This window comes from Poecilia reticulata, linkage group LG2 (genome assembly GCF_000633615.1).
Source record: "Poecilia reticulata strain Guanapo linkage group LG2, Guppy_female_1.0+MT, whole genome shotgun sequence".
In the NCBI taxonomy this organism is placed as follows: domain Eukaryota; kingdom Metazoa; phylum Chordata; class Actinopteri; order Cyprinodontiformes; family Poeciliidae; genus Poecilia; species Poecilia reticulata.
Window position 1 is genome coordinate 182,542 of NC_024332.1, and position 13,994 is coordinate 196,535.

Sequence of the window (13,994 nt, forward strand, 5' to 3'; positions counted from 1 at the left end):
GGAATGACACAACTTTTTATGAAAAAAGGAGAAACAAACCATCCAACTACTTCCTGTCATCTTCTTTGGCATTTCTGCCAGTAGTAACATCGGGTTGTTGACCATGTGACTCGTGTTGTGAAAAAAGTGTTTCTGTTGCAGTTTTGCTAAATATATCTATTTTGATATGATAGAAAAACATGTTTTTCCAAATTTAACATGTTTCTTCTAACCAAATTTATTTTTGTAATGTCAATTTGTGCGTTTTTAAGGTTAATGGAAACGCAGCTCATAATACCTTTAAGTTTTTGGTTAAATATTATGCAATGTTATAGTACTGGGAATATTCTCAAAATTTAACCACTAAACCTTGAGATATGAAATCAAAAAGAGTTTTAGTTTTACCCAAAAGTAATTTCTGTCCAGTGTTGCAGCACCCAAAAATGTTATCCAAGTAAGACGAGCAGTACTTGTACATATTTTTACTAATGTAAAAGTAAAAAGTACAATAAATTACTCAAAATAGAGTAAGAAAGTATTAGGTAAAAAGTTTACTCAAGTACTGAGTAACTGATCAAATGATCAATTATTTAATATTTTAAAATTTTAAAAAGTGGAAACTTTGGTATTTTAAAATGGCAATAAATCTTACAAGTGACTAAAAAATTACAAAATCAGGCTAGAAAACATTTTTCCAAATCAGTTTCTATAATTCAGTATAAAACTTATGAAACTAACAAAAACTGCAGACGTGTGGTGAACTGTTGGTTGCAACACATTTGTTTTTCATTCAGTTTGTAGAAAATCAGGACATTTTACTCAAGTAAGAGAAGAAATACTTCATAATGAAATTATTCAAGTAAAAGTAAAGAGAACAGCATAACAAAAATACTCCTAACACTACATTTAAAAAGTAAATGTAACTAGTTACTACCTAACTCCATTTATTGTTGTCTGTCTAAATAATTGGCCCGGTCCGGCCTGGAGCCTGTTTGCGTATACCAGTGCGTCTGTAATATTTACAATCATTTGTGGGGATACAAGCAGCCATTTTATCTGTCTTTTCTCACCGTTAACATTATTCCCCGTCAGCTTGGCTAAAATACACATCTCATCATCCGGCGCTTCCTTTCCTAGCTGCCACTCCGGCGTGGTAATTACCTCGCTCCCCTTGCTGCTAATGAGAAGGTAAAATATGAGCGTCTGGCAACCAGTCATTTGCGACCCGAGCTCGCTCCCGGCGGGAGAGAAAGCGGGTTGGGGGAGCAGGAGACTAATTTCTGCCCGTGAGCCACCGAATGAACGGCGCCATCTATCCCGAGCCCACCTGTAACAACGATGCTGTTCGGCTGGAGTATCCGCTACTGAATCATTCAGGTGTGAATATGTTCTCACTAGATGCTTGTCGGCGCCTGACCTTTTGGTTTTCCGTGATAAAAATGAACCAGTTTTTACAAAGCACATACAGAGGAAACAAAAGTTTTGGGGAAAAGGGAAGAAAGCTTGGCGAACTTTTCCAAAGTGACCAGAATGAAACAAACTTCACCTGTAGATGCAGATGGAGGCTTTTAATTTGAAATCAGGGGGAAAAAATTACCAACATCATTTTCTTACAGAGGAAAATGTTAAGGACAAAGCAAAGTATTTGTGATTTTATAACAAGGTTATAAAATAAAATTTATAACAAGAGACTTTAAATCAGTGTTTATTCTTTCTTAAAGTTAGCAAAATTTAGCTAGCATTTTTAATTAGAGTGACTCAAATTCTGTTATTGTTGAAAGGAAACTGAAAACTACATGTCCTTATTTTAATACAAGAAACATGCTAAATCTACTAGAGCAGGGGTGTCCAAACTCGGTCCTCGAGGGCCGGCATGCTGCATGTGTTAGTTCTCTCCCTGGTTTTACACACATGGATCCAATGATGGCTCATTAGAGGCTTAAGGAGAACATTGACAAGCTGAAAAGGATGTTACTACCACCAGGGAGAAAACTAAAACATGCAGGATGCCGGCCCTCGAGGACCCACTTTGGGCACCCCTGTACTAGAGCCATTGTAGAAAATAAAAAAGTAGTACAATTCTTACAACAACAAAAAACTCAGAAACTTAGAGAGGAATCTCGGACATTTTCTAGAAAGAACAAGGAAATTTGTTAGAAAAAAATCTTTTAGATTACAGAACTTTTCTACAAAAAAACTTTTACATTTCTAAATGTAAATATTTTCTATTTCTTTGAAGAGAAAAGCATTTTTTTCTTTGTTTTTTATGCCTTTGCGTTCATCATTCTGTAGTTTAAGATCCAGGTGCAAAGAAAAGTCCTTACTACTTTGTGAGATTGCGCAAAAATATATTTTGAAATGTGTTTTAAAAGACTTGTCTGTATTTTCTCTAAAAAAAACTCCAAATGTATTGAATTATTTTTTCTGTCTTCTAATGTATTCCTAAGCCAAATGTCTTTTTTTTTATCCAGTTAGTGGTCAGAATAATAAATGTATCCCTTTTTTCCATCCATTCTCACTGAACTTGATGTGCAAAGTTTATTAAAACAAACTTCAAAATAGTTGCAGGTGTTAAAGTTTTGATTTTTAGGGTTAAATAAAACAATTATGCACGACTGTAACACATCAAAACTGAGTAAAATACATACAGTTTGATGTTGTAAAACCTGCACAGGTTTTAATTTAGAGATGGGAAAAGTTTGTTTCCCTGCTGCTTCCGGTCGGCCTTTTACCTCGAGTGGAAATCTGAGGACGGGTTTCAAAGGCGCCTGTCTTCAAAGGCAGGGAACTGGGAGCCATTTGGAGGAAGATTAGGCAAAATCCCCCAAGCAAAAACTCTAAGACATGCAGCTGCTGTGGCAAAAAAAAAAAAAAAAACACTGTTTCATATTACAGAATATCACAGAACTGTATCATATTTAATTTTCTGCCTTTTGGGAATAAAGTCTTTTTTACTCTCCGGGATATTCACAGTCACAGAAATTTTAACTAAACTTTTGAATATTATAGCCGTGTTTCATTTCACAGGTGGATGAAGGCAGAATTCTTCTTATTTTCTGCCAACAACCATCCATTTGCTGTCTGATGGGAAATTGCTAGATTTTTCTCAGTTTAATGGATGAGCAAAGTCCAAGCTGGGATCTTAAATCTGCAGAGGAGACAGAAAGATCTGCACGCGGGTTGGAATCGCTCCCCGTGGACAGGCGTCGCTTCCCGGGTTCAGGAAGGAAATTACAAATTAAAATATGGGACTCAGTCACACGGTTATATATTTCCTGACACTTTTACTATTAATATGTAATTAGGAGCATCGCTCATGCTGCGGGAGAGCTTATTCTGTATTGACAGCAACACAAAGCTGAAGAAAAATACAGATTTTCACCTGTTTCCACATTTAAATGGGAGAAATAAAATTAGTAAATAAAATGATGGCTTCGTTGAGTAAGTGGATTTCTTTCGCACATTTAAGCAAGGATTAAAAATATAATAATTTACAAGCAACATGACATTAAGGTAGCAGGATAAAGAGAATGAATCATTTTTAGGATCTTTTTTACTGAGATGTAAAAGTGGTTTGAGTTTTATATATTTTTAAAGCTTGACTGATTTGTTATAAATCATACAAATGCATTCTAGTTTAATTTAAATCTAGAATATGATTGAGGCAATAATAATCCTACATTTTCTATCTTGCTTCTCTATATAATTATACGTTTTTTGAGTTTAAGGTCACAATTTGATGGTTGGACAAATTTCTTTTTGTCTCAGACAAGAATTAAAAGTTGCATCGATTATTATAAGTCCTAAAACAGCAAAGGAATCCCAAATAATCACACAACCACCACCATGTCTGACCAGGGCTGGACAATAAATCAGTAACAAAGTAAATTGTGACAGACAAGTGATCAATATTAATAGATTTTGGCAAAACGTAGGCAGAGGAAAAGCTTAACCTTTCTAGCTTGCTTAGCAAGGTTGGTGGAATCAACTAACTCACTCACTCTTTGGTTACCTAGCAACAACCTGCTAAGACGCGGGCGCAGCAGCAGTTTCAGTTTTCACCACCGTGTCTCATAGCTGCTTAAAAATGTAAAACAACAAATTGTGGATGAAACATCCCCAATTCGGCAGTAATAAAGATATTTAGAACAATAAAACAGATTTTTAGACGTTGATATTTTCTGTGATCTCCTGGATGAGTCGTGGATTTATTCTTGGAGTAATTTTGGTGCACTTCTCACTCCTTCTGCTCACCAGACTCCCAAAAAACCTTCGTAATCTTTTCCAGACTGACAGATTTGTTGTTTTTTCGGATGATTTAGCCTAATTTATGTTCTTCTGTTTTACATGTCAAAGCTGACACAGCTATCAGAAACATCCCAATTCATGCTGTGTTAAATGCACCAAGAGTTTCTCTTTGCTATGATCAGAAACGTTTCAGAGATTGACGTCTCCTGCAATCGGCAACAAAATAAGCGCAATCACACTCAAAAGAACAAAAAGCAGCGCTCCATAAGAGTCTCCGCTCCCCGACTAACATATTTGCATGCCAAGACACTCTTCTTACTCCATTATCATTTTTTTATCTGATAGGAAACAAATCAAGGCTTTCCCAATGTCGGGAACGAAAGCAATTTTCATGTTGAAGGTTACAGAAAGCTGCGGAGACGGAAGAGAAAAGAATATATTCCTGCCCTTCGGATAGACTCCAATGTCACACGTGAGGAGACAAGGAATCTCATCACCGCCGCAAACATTTTATGCTCTTTGCTGAGTTTCATATTTGCCATAAAATCTTGGAGATTGACTCCTAACCCTCACAGCACGCCTAGAAAACTAGATTAAAGAACATCCAGGGGAGCTGAAATGTATTAGCAGTAATAAGTAAGATTGCAGAAAGCTTGGACGCTTCGAGTCTGGAAGGTCATGTGCTGTAAACGCGTCTGTTTGCTGGTTTTAGAGAAACTCCCATTAGAAAGCTATTAGCTGGAGTATTACCATGATTAACTGAAAATCCACGTTAATTCACTGATGCAACCGAACGCACTTCAGCCAAAGTTGGCCGATTATTGAGCCTCTCCAGTGTGCAGTCTGCTCGTCTGGGAGGGAGTAAGTGGATTTCGAAAGTCCAGATTGGTGGAGGCAACATGTCAATAGAATGCTATTACAGCTAAGCTACTGTCCCGACCTCTAATTTCAACAAAAGGAGTTGACCTCTACCACCGCAATTACAGATAAGAGTGACTGTATTAAAGTTGTCTCGACAAATACGGAGCTTTGTCCATGTTGAGTCGAGGACATTTTTCAGATGAGCTCATATTTTATCTCTCCAGGGTCACATGTGGGTTAGTTGGAAAATTTCTAGACGCTGTAGTGTGTTTTTATTTTTTATTTTATTTTATTTTGCAACAGCAGACCACATATTGTCCTCTTAGCTGTTGCAATTGTGTAAAAAAAGAAGAAAGTACACCCTCTCATTATTTTAAGAGGCGAAAACTGAACTTTCTAAAGGTTTCAAACCAAAATAAGGTGCACAAACACAACAAACGTCAACATTTATTAAACAAAAGTAAATACTCCCAAGTATTTAACAATAATCATCAATTATTATCAGAGTTGGGAAAAGTATTCAAAAATTGTCCTCAATTAAAAAAAGTATTTGGTAAATTGATCAAATTGTCAATCATTTAATATTTAAAAATTGCATCATCAGATGGACCAAAATATGAAGTCAATTGGAAATTTTTGTATTTTAAGGACAAAAATGACAATAATAAAATAAATAAGTAACAGAAAAATAGCAAAATAAGACAAAACTAAATGTTATTTCTTTCAACAAAAAACGTTTGAAACCTTAACAAAAGCCGCAGGTGTGTCTGAGTCTGGTGAATGTTTGCTTTTCTTTCAGTGGGTCGAAAATCTAGAAGTTTTGCAATAAAATTACTCAGATAAAAGTAGAAAGTACAGCGTTGTAAAAATAGTCCTAAAAGTAAATTTTTTAGAAAAAGTTACTCAAGTTAAAGTAACTAGTTACTACCAAAGACTGGTTGTTATTTTCTGCAAGAGTTTATCAGTTAATAGAGATTCTCCGATGCAAACTTCTCTTGAGGTCCTACCACAGACTTTGACTAGACCATTTGACCAAACTTCTGTTTTCTGATGGATGGCCTCACATTTCTGCATACTTTCACACCAGCCCACATCATTACCCCTCCATCGCCGTGCTTTACATTTAGCAAAAACCCTCAGGGACTTTGGGCCCTGAATTTCTTCAAATTAAACAAAATTGGTGTCAAATGTTTGTGCAGAAAAAAGTTTTGTTTGATTTTGTAAATGTGGACTGGCTGGTTGGTCTTTGGAAACATTTAGTAATATGTTTAAGATTATAGCTGCACAAACGTTAGACACCAATTTTGTTTAATTCAGTAAATTTCGCTCAGGTTTACCAAAGTGTTTGGTTTTAACCAGCTTTAGCTCTCCACTCTATAACCAAACAGATTCAGTTGATAATTGATTGATTTAGAAAAACCTGCATAGAGGCAAATCTTACATGAATAATTTGGAACCAAAAACCAGATAAGAATAAACACCGTCAGTAGAATCAGTGGACATTGAAACTTGGTCAATTGATTTGCACTGATATTTATTGAACTCTATTTTCAGTTTCTGTACATGCGGCTTGTATTAGTCATGCTTTATAATTTAACTTTATAAAATTGCTTCAAAGTGCAGAACAGCACAATGCAGGGCCTTTGAATTTGCACTTAGCACCTCTGAAGGTGTTCCATGTTTATCTGCATAGTGTCTTTAAATACTGACTACAAAAGTGTCCAATCTGTTGAAACCTCTAGCGATTATTTCTGTTCATGTCTTATTGCAGCGAATGTGTGAAATGCCTTGGTTAATCTGGCTATTAACACTGAATGTGTAAAAAATAGAATTTAGCTCCACAAAAACCATAAAATACGTCAGCTGGTACTTAGATGTTTGTCCTTTTATTATTTCACAGCAGATTTAAGCAGATTTTTATCGATCCTGAGTTGTTTTGTGCTGAAAACGATGTTTATGACGGAGCCTTTCAAGGCAGAATCACTCCCATCATTTGTGCAATTAAACAAGCGCTTGCACATCGTGGTGCATTAGCATTGTTGGACCACTGATCAATTAACTGCAAGTACCTCTGTGTTTTATCATGCCGTGTTTCCCTAATTGACTAAAAGTCTTAAGTCTGGAGCGAACGTCTTAAGTAGAAATATAATGAGATACTGGAAAACAAATTGAAGTCTTGATTGAGGTCCGTATAGTTCTTCAGGCCTTATTGAAAGAGCTTGTTGGGTGGTGAGAGAAACGTCTGATCTGAACGTTTTAAAGCTCACTAAACTCTCCTGAACCATTGTTTTCACAGTCAGCGACTTCTCAGCTGCAGTTTCCAATAGTTATTTCCCCAGCATGTAATTTATTTCCAAAATGAGAGTTAAAAAGAACATTAGACAAGTTTGGCAGACTGTGAGAGCGGCTGATATGAATGCCGAAAAGCTAAACATCAAAGCCGTGTCAAAAACCAGCAGCGACAAAAAACCCCTGCTGGGTCTTTTAGTTTGTAACGTCTTGGAGAAGAAAAAGTGCTTGACAAACTACAAAGACTTCATCCAACTTTCAGCTCAGGACTACGCAGCTATAGAAGGACATGAAAGGCCATAACTCACATCTCGGCTCAGATATCAGCTTTTCAATGAAAACAACTCTTCTTTTGAAATCTAATTGTACATTTATCAACTTCCAGCTGCAGCGATAGAGTTTTTAAATAATATTTTGTTAGTTAATCAAATAACTGACCAGAATGTCAACAAACTCCAACAGATGTGCAAAGACTAGTCCGTCAACAACTGTACCAGAAACCTCTTGCGTTTGTTTTGGTTGTGTTTACCCAGAATGCACTGCGCTGCAGTCCACATCCTGCTTTTGGAACGGTCTCCGGTTCACATATGGATTCAAACTGCACCAGAGTTCACTTTTTTGAGTTAGATTACACATTCACACCTCCCCAAATGAACTGGGCTTTCTAGACAAACAAACCAGAATTTGATTAAAGTGAATTAAACAGGACTGGTGTGAACACACTGGCAGCCAAACATGAATTAATGGGAGTTAATGAACGTACATGAAGAATGGATTCATACTTCTAAATTGAACTTTATGTGAGCTAGGGACGTTTTAATATTTTAGTTTGTGTGTTACATTTCTGTAATGACCGACTTTTCCTTTTTCTGCGAAACTTTGAAACTAAACACCATCATTATGTTTTTTTATCTATATAATTCTTGAAGATGATATTTTGAAAAACAACTTGTCTGTCCACAATTTAAACTCAAACACTTAGCATAAGAAAAAAAACAAAAAACGTTTGGCCGTTTAAAATGACAAAACTGTGGCACCACAAAGCCACTCAGATCAGAAAATGACATCTCCCTATTCAGATCGACCGATTTCCGTGGAGGCGTGGGTGTGAGACGCGGCCGCGCCGAGTGGCTCGTACAGTAGGCTCACCGCCCCGTTGATAAGGGTGAGCTCGGCCGGTGACACGCCTGACTTGGGAGAAAAAAAAAAAAAAGAAGCAAATCATTCAGGACAATCTGTTCCCGCTGCTGCAAGTCACTTAACTTCTGTCAATTCAATGCGGGCTGCTGCGGAGCAACACAGTGGCCCGTGAATGCAATTTCCATATAATTACTCCCACATAAACTGCAGGTTCCTTGCTGTTTCATCAACCTTTTGGACCACATGCTGGTAGATAGATAAATAAACTTCTGGAGGCAGTCCAGTGAATGGTTATAGGAGGATAAGCTAATGGAAGTGCGTGTCCTGCAAAAGGCTGGCGTTGATGTTCATTGTTAGACAGATGACCCCCCGACTGGATGAACATTTGTTAATCACAGAACGTGCTTGCTCTTGCAAAAACAGGTGCAGGTTTGTGGAATCAGCTGCTGACATGGAGGAGAAAACATGCTGAATGTGTGCAAAACACTCAGGACACGAGGAATGAAGGATTCTTGCCAAACTGGATTCCACAAACAACCAGTCTGATAACGAGTCCAGATGGAAACACGAGCTGCTGAGACATGAAACGGAATATTTCTAACAGCCAGGAAGAGATGCCGAGTCCAAAAGGTAGAAAGCATCGTGTTGGATTAGAAATAAAGACTTTCAGTTTAGTAATACTTTGGAGGAGTTGAGAATGGAGGCCATTGGTTTGGGATAAAATCTGGATTAGATTGAATTTGTGGTTCAGAAACAAAATATCACCAAGTATTTTGGTTTAGTTTCTAGTACAAATATCTTTTTGCACTTGAAATAAAACAAAACTAACATTTTCAGCAAGATATAGGAGCTTATTTTAAGTTACTAATTCCTTTTTTTTCTTGTTATAAGTTAAATAATCCACCAATAGAACTAGAACTTTATCATCCATATTAAGATATTATTGCTCTTATATTTTACTGAAAAGTTACTTGTAAGTTAGTTTAGTCTTATTTCAAGTGTACTAAGATATTTCCATAAAACCTATATTAAAAATACTTGGGATTTTTTGTTGCGACAGACTGACGTCCTGTCCAGGGTGTTTCCCGCCTCTCGCCCGGTACGCTAGCTGGAGATGGGCACCAGCAACCCTCCCGACCCCATTAAGGGACAAGGGTGTAAGAAAATGGATGGATGGATGGATGGGATTTTGTGCTTTTCCCTTCATAGGGCATATTTAGCATATCGTCTACAGGATTTAAAACCAACCTGGTTTCAAATTGAACATTTTCCCAACTCTGTCCTCTAAAATGATCTTTAAATCCGGGTTGGACGTGTTCCCTAAAGTAAAACTCCTGCTAGTCGGTCATTTATGTAAACTCCATGAAAGGTAAACTCACCTGTGGATGGATTTCTTCCTGCTTACCTGCTTCCAGCCTTTGGTTCTTGCATATTTCCTGGTATCACCACTCAGAATATATTTTCCTCTCTTCCAGAGCAGCTTTGAACAAGATTCGCAAACATTTCTGAGCTTTAAAGGGGAGGAAAAAAATAAATATGTTCTGCAACTTTTTGTCCTCAAAGTCCAGTGACATTTCCCTGCGGCTCGTGTCCTGCTGGGAAGTTAAAAGCATCTGCATTTTGGAGCTACACGACTGCAACTGAGGCTTTTATTGGCCTAAGTGCCCTTTTGAATCTCTTAAGATATAATTTGCGTATAAAACTCCCTTCTTAGCTGTCATATTGTAGGCAACATTCTTGGTTTCGCTGTCCCAAAACCCAGAACCTTTAATTAAACATCTGCTTGATGGGGATGTTTTAATCTTTAACACTTCACATGGAGGATAGTGGCAGCTTCAGTGGTGTAACAACTAGAAAGCAGTCAAATCAATAAGATGAGAAGCTCGCAGCTCCTTTGAATGTCATTCATCGTCTCCAGGAGACGGAGAGCAAACAAGCTTCCCGTTATAGAAAAACAAGTGATTCATGAATTAGTTGGACCAGAACTTATTTGCATGCAGTAATAGCGGTGAATTTGTTTGTGACTAAAACTGGTGGAGGGAAATTTGTGTGACGTTATCTCTTAAAAGGAAGGAAAATAGAAGTTAGTGGGTTATTTATGTCATGTTTATTTTTGCATATAGGCAAATACAGCCGAAATATGGATTTCTGAACTCTTCCTGAGTCAAAACACAATATTGTTGTTTCTAAATTAATATAAGCTTTGCATTATTTGAGGTCTCTTCATTTTTTCCAGAGCTGTAAATGTTGAAACCAGACGTTTATAGCCATTCATACCGTCTCAGATTAAACTAGTTAATGAAGTGCACCAGTCCCTCCTGCTGCAAACACCTCCAGTTAAGAAATAATTCAAGAAAACAAAAGAGAAACTGCGCAAAAATGGCTCCAGTGGGACCATTTACTAAAAAACTGTTTTGATCATTTCCACGACTGATAAGACAAAAGAGGAATTTGTTGGATTTGTTAAATAATTATTGAGATGATGGTTGAAAACCCTCAAATTTGGCTAATTCCTCTTTAGATTTATTTTTTCACATAGAGCCAAATTGGTTTGGAGAGTTTTATTTTCTTATTTCTGTATCTATTTTTTGTTATATGATCTGACAAGAAAAAAAGCCAAATAAGAAGAAACCCGAAGTTTCACAAGTTTCTTTCCCATTTATTAAATGCACCAAAAGTTAAACAACAGTTTTTTCCTGTTCTGTAAATGTGTCAGCACCATGTTCTATATTAAACTAAATGATTTACATAACGAGGCATCTATTAAAAAACACAAACCAACGAATGATTTAGCTCTATTTTGACTCTGAAAGTCAATGTCTCAAATCTAGAAGAAGCGTTTTTGTTACCTTTGTGGTTATGCTGTCAAAAATCACCAATCCCTCCTCAGTGAGGTGTTGGACAGCGCTCCACCTCGGTTCCATTTTGCACCTGTCAGAAGGTCTTTCTAAAATATCAACGTGGAGAAACATCTCCGACAGCCGCCGACCGTGAAAAGTTCAACCAAGGAATATTTTCCATGCGGAGCTTTTGATCACACATGTGTGGGGTGTAGTTCTGGAAACGGCTTTTCATTTGTTCTTTCATTTAAGTCACCTCTGGATGAATTTCACAGTGCCATGCAGAATTATTAGGACTTTTGCTGAAACCCAAAAACATAATTGTGGCTTCTTTTTTTTCTTTTTTTTTAAGAAAATGTGGCGTAAACTCATTTCTGAATTACACTAACAGTGATATTTTAGCCCAATAGACACTGAATAAAACAAAAAGCAACCAACTGTGAAGAACTGTACGTTTTCGATTTGGTATCAGATATAAAAGTGGCTCAAGTTGAATTTATTTGGGGTGAAAATGTTGGAATTGGGTCGTTCAAATTGACAAAATAGTTGGATTCAGATGCTGTGTAAATGTAACTAAAGATTTTTTGACTCAAACAAAACCCTGAATGAATGATTCTCACCATGAAACAAATTATATTCATGTTTCAAAGGGTCTAGTCAAAGTTTTTATAACAAGCAATAATTAGCTTACTTTTCTGTTTGAAAAGGAGCAGAAAGAGGTGAAAACTTATTCATTTAATTCTACTTTATCTCAATTTAATGAAATATATTACTCATCAACTCAATAATTACGAGAAATCTGTAAATAAAGCATATAAAGTTGATTGTTGTTTCATTTATGTTTCGAATAACGAATAACCAGTTTGGTTTCAGTCTAGATTTAAAGGAACTCAGTTTTTCTTTTTCCAAAATGTCTGATGTAAACATTTTATAGCATAAAGCTACTTGACTTGCTGCGACTGCAAAGCAGCCAATCCTGGATCACCGTTTATTCTCCTTGGTGCTGATTGGCTGAACCTTGAAGAGCGGAAATAAGAAAGACCGAAGATGTTAGCTTCTGTGCTATTGCTAAGACTGTTTTCACTGTTTGTATTAATTCATATTCAGGTGTATTTGGCAGCTTTAAGTGTTTATAAGTATCCCTGAGGAATACCACTTTATTTTCCTTCCACTTCACAAATAAATGCTGCAAACATGTTGGTCTGTCTCATAAAACCCTGATGACGTGAAATGAAGTTTATGTTTGATTCTCCTCCGGAGCCCTCTCTTCAGGAAGTCATTAGATTGCCATGTAGCTCTGTGGTCCTCAGGATCTCCATTGCTAATAATCGTTATAATTGATGTTTCCCTCCGAAGCCTCTAATGATGTTTTCAGTATTTATGTTTGCAGACAGCAGGGCGAGCAGAATCATAATAGTTTCTCCCTGCTGTTTTTATTGGCACTGCGTTTCTCACATTCACATCAGTAAATTAATTTTGACCCCGCCACGCCGTACATCACGCCAAACCAGTGCACGCCGTCTCTGCGTGAGCGGGTTCCCTTAAGCTGTTGTCGTAAAGAATGGCGGTATCGATCCTCCCCGCTGACGCTTTAATAAGTGCTTTGCATAACAAGTGTTTTACTGTGGGATAAATCACCTGCGGCGGTCGCACACAAACAGCAGAGAGTGAGAAGAAGTGGGCCATCAGTTTAACCCCCCCCCCAAAAAAATCATCAGCCCAAAGAGCAATTGTTGTTTTAGCTCCTGCAAAGTCGGTTGAATATTCATTCAGAGGAAAACACGTCAGGAGGAAGCGCATCAATACTCATCCTCTTAGAATAATGTCCTGTCTGTTGCTAGCAGCAGCAGCAGATCTGTTAAGAACAAGATGAATTCAATCAGGAAGATCCATGGAGCGGCGCGGAAGCCCCGGGAGTGATATCGATGGCTTGAGGAGGAGGTCGCGGAGGGGCCGCCTCCCCCGAGTCTCCTGTTGCTGCTTCTGTTCGGCGTGATCAGCCAAAACGAGCTCGGCTGAATCAGAGTCCCAGGAGCTGAAGCGACATCGTTGCATGTCAGGCAAAAGTCGGAGTTTGTCTCTACTGGTGGAGGAAGGGCGGGTTGATGACTGCTGGACGAGATGTGCCCAGATGAAGCAGCTGTTTCTAATCTCACAGTGACTCCAAGTGATTTAGTGAGCATGTATTAAATCTAGCAAACAGATTTCATGTTCACTAGGGTTTGTGCTGAACTATTCTCACAATTGAATTCAGATTTTTTTTTTCATAAAAGAGCAAACTTCTTGGAGTTTTCCCAGCTGATAGTCCGGTACCCAAAATTGCAGCATTTGCTACATTTTCATCTGCTGCGGTTCGCTTTCAGTCGAACGATCCAAACTAATTGAAAAACCTGTTCCCCTCCTCGCCTGTGGTGGCGCTGCACCAAGAACTACTGAAGGAAACGACACGAAAACCTCTGAAGAAGACCAACGCAACTTCCTGCTTCACAAAATGTAAACAAAAATGGAAAACTATCAGAATTTCTCTGTTCGTCTGAGGTCCAGTAGACTGACTTCACGACAGACACATTCAGGTTCACTGTGTTTATTCGAACAAAAGAGGAAATCAAGTTGGTTTTTAACATCAGTCCAGCAGCT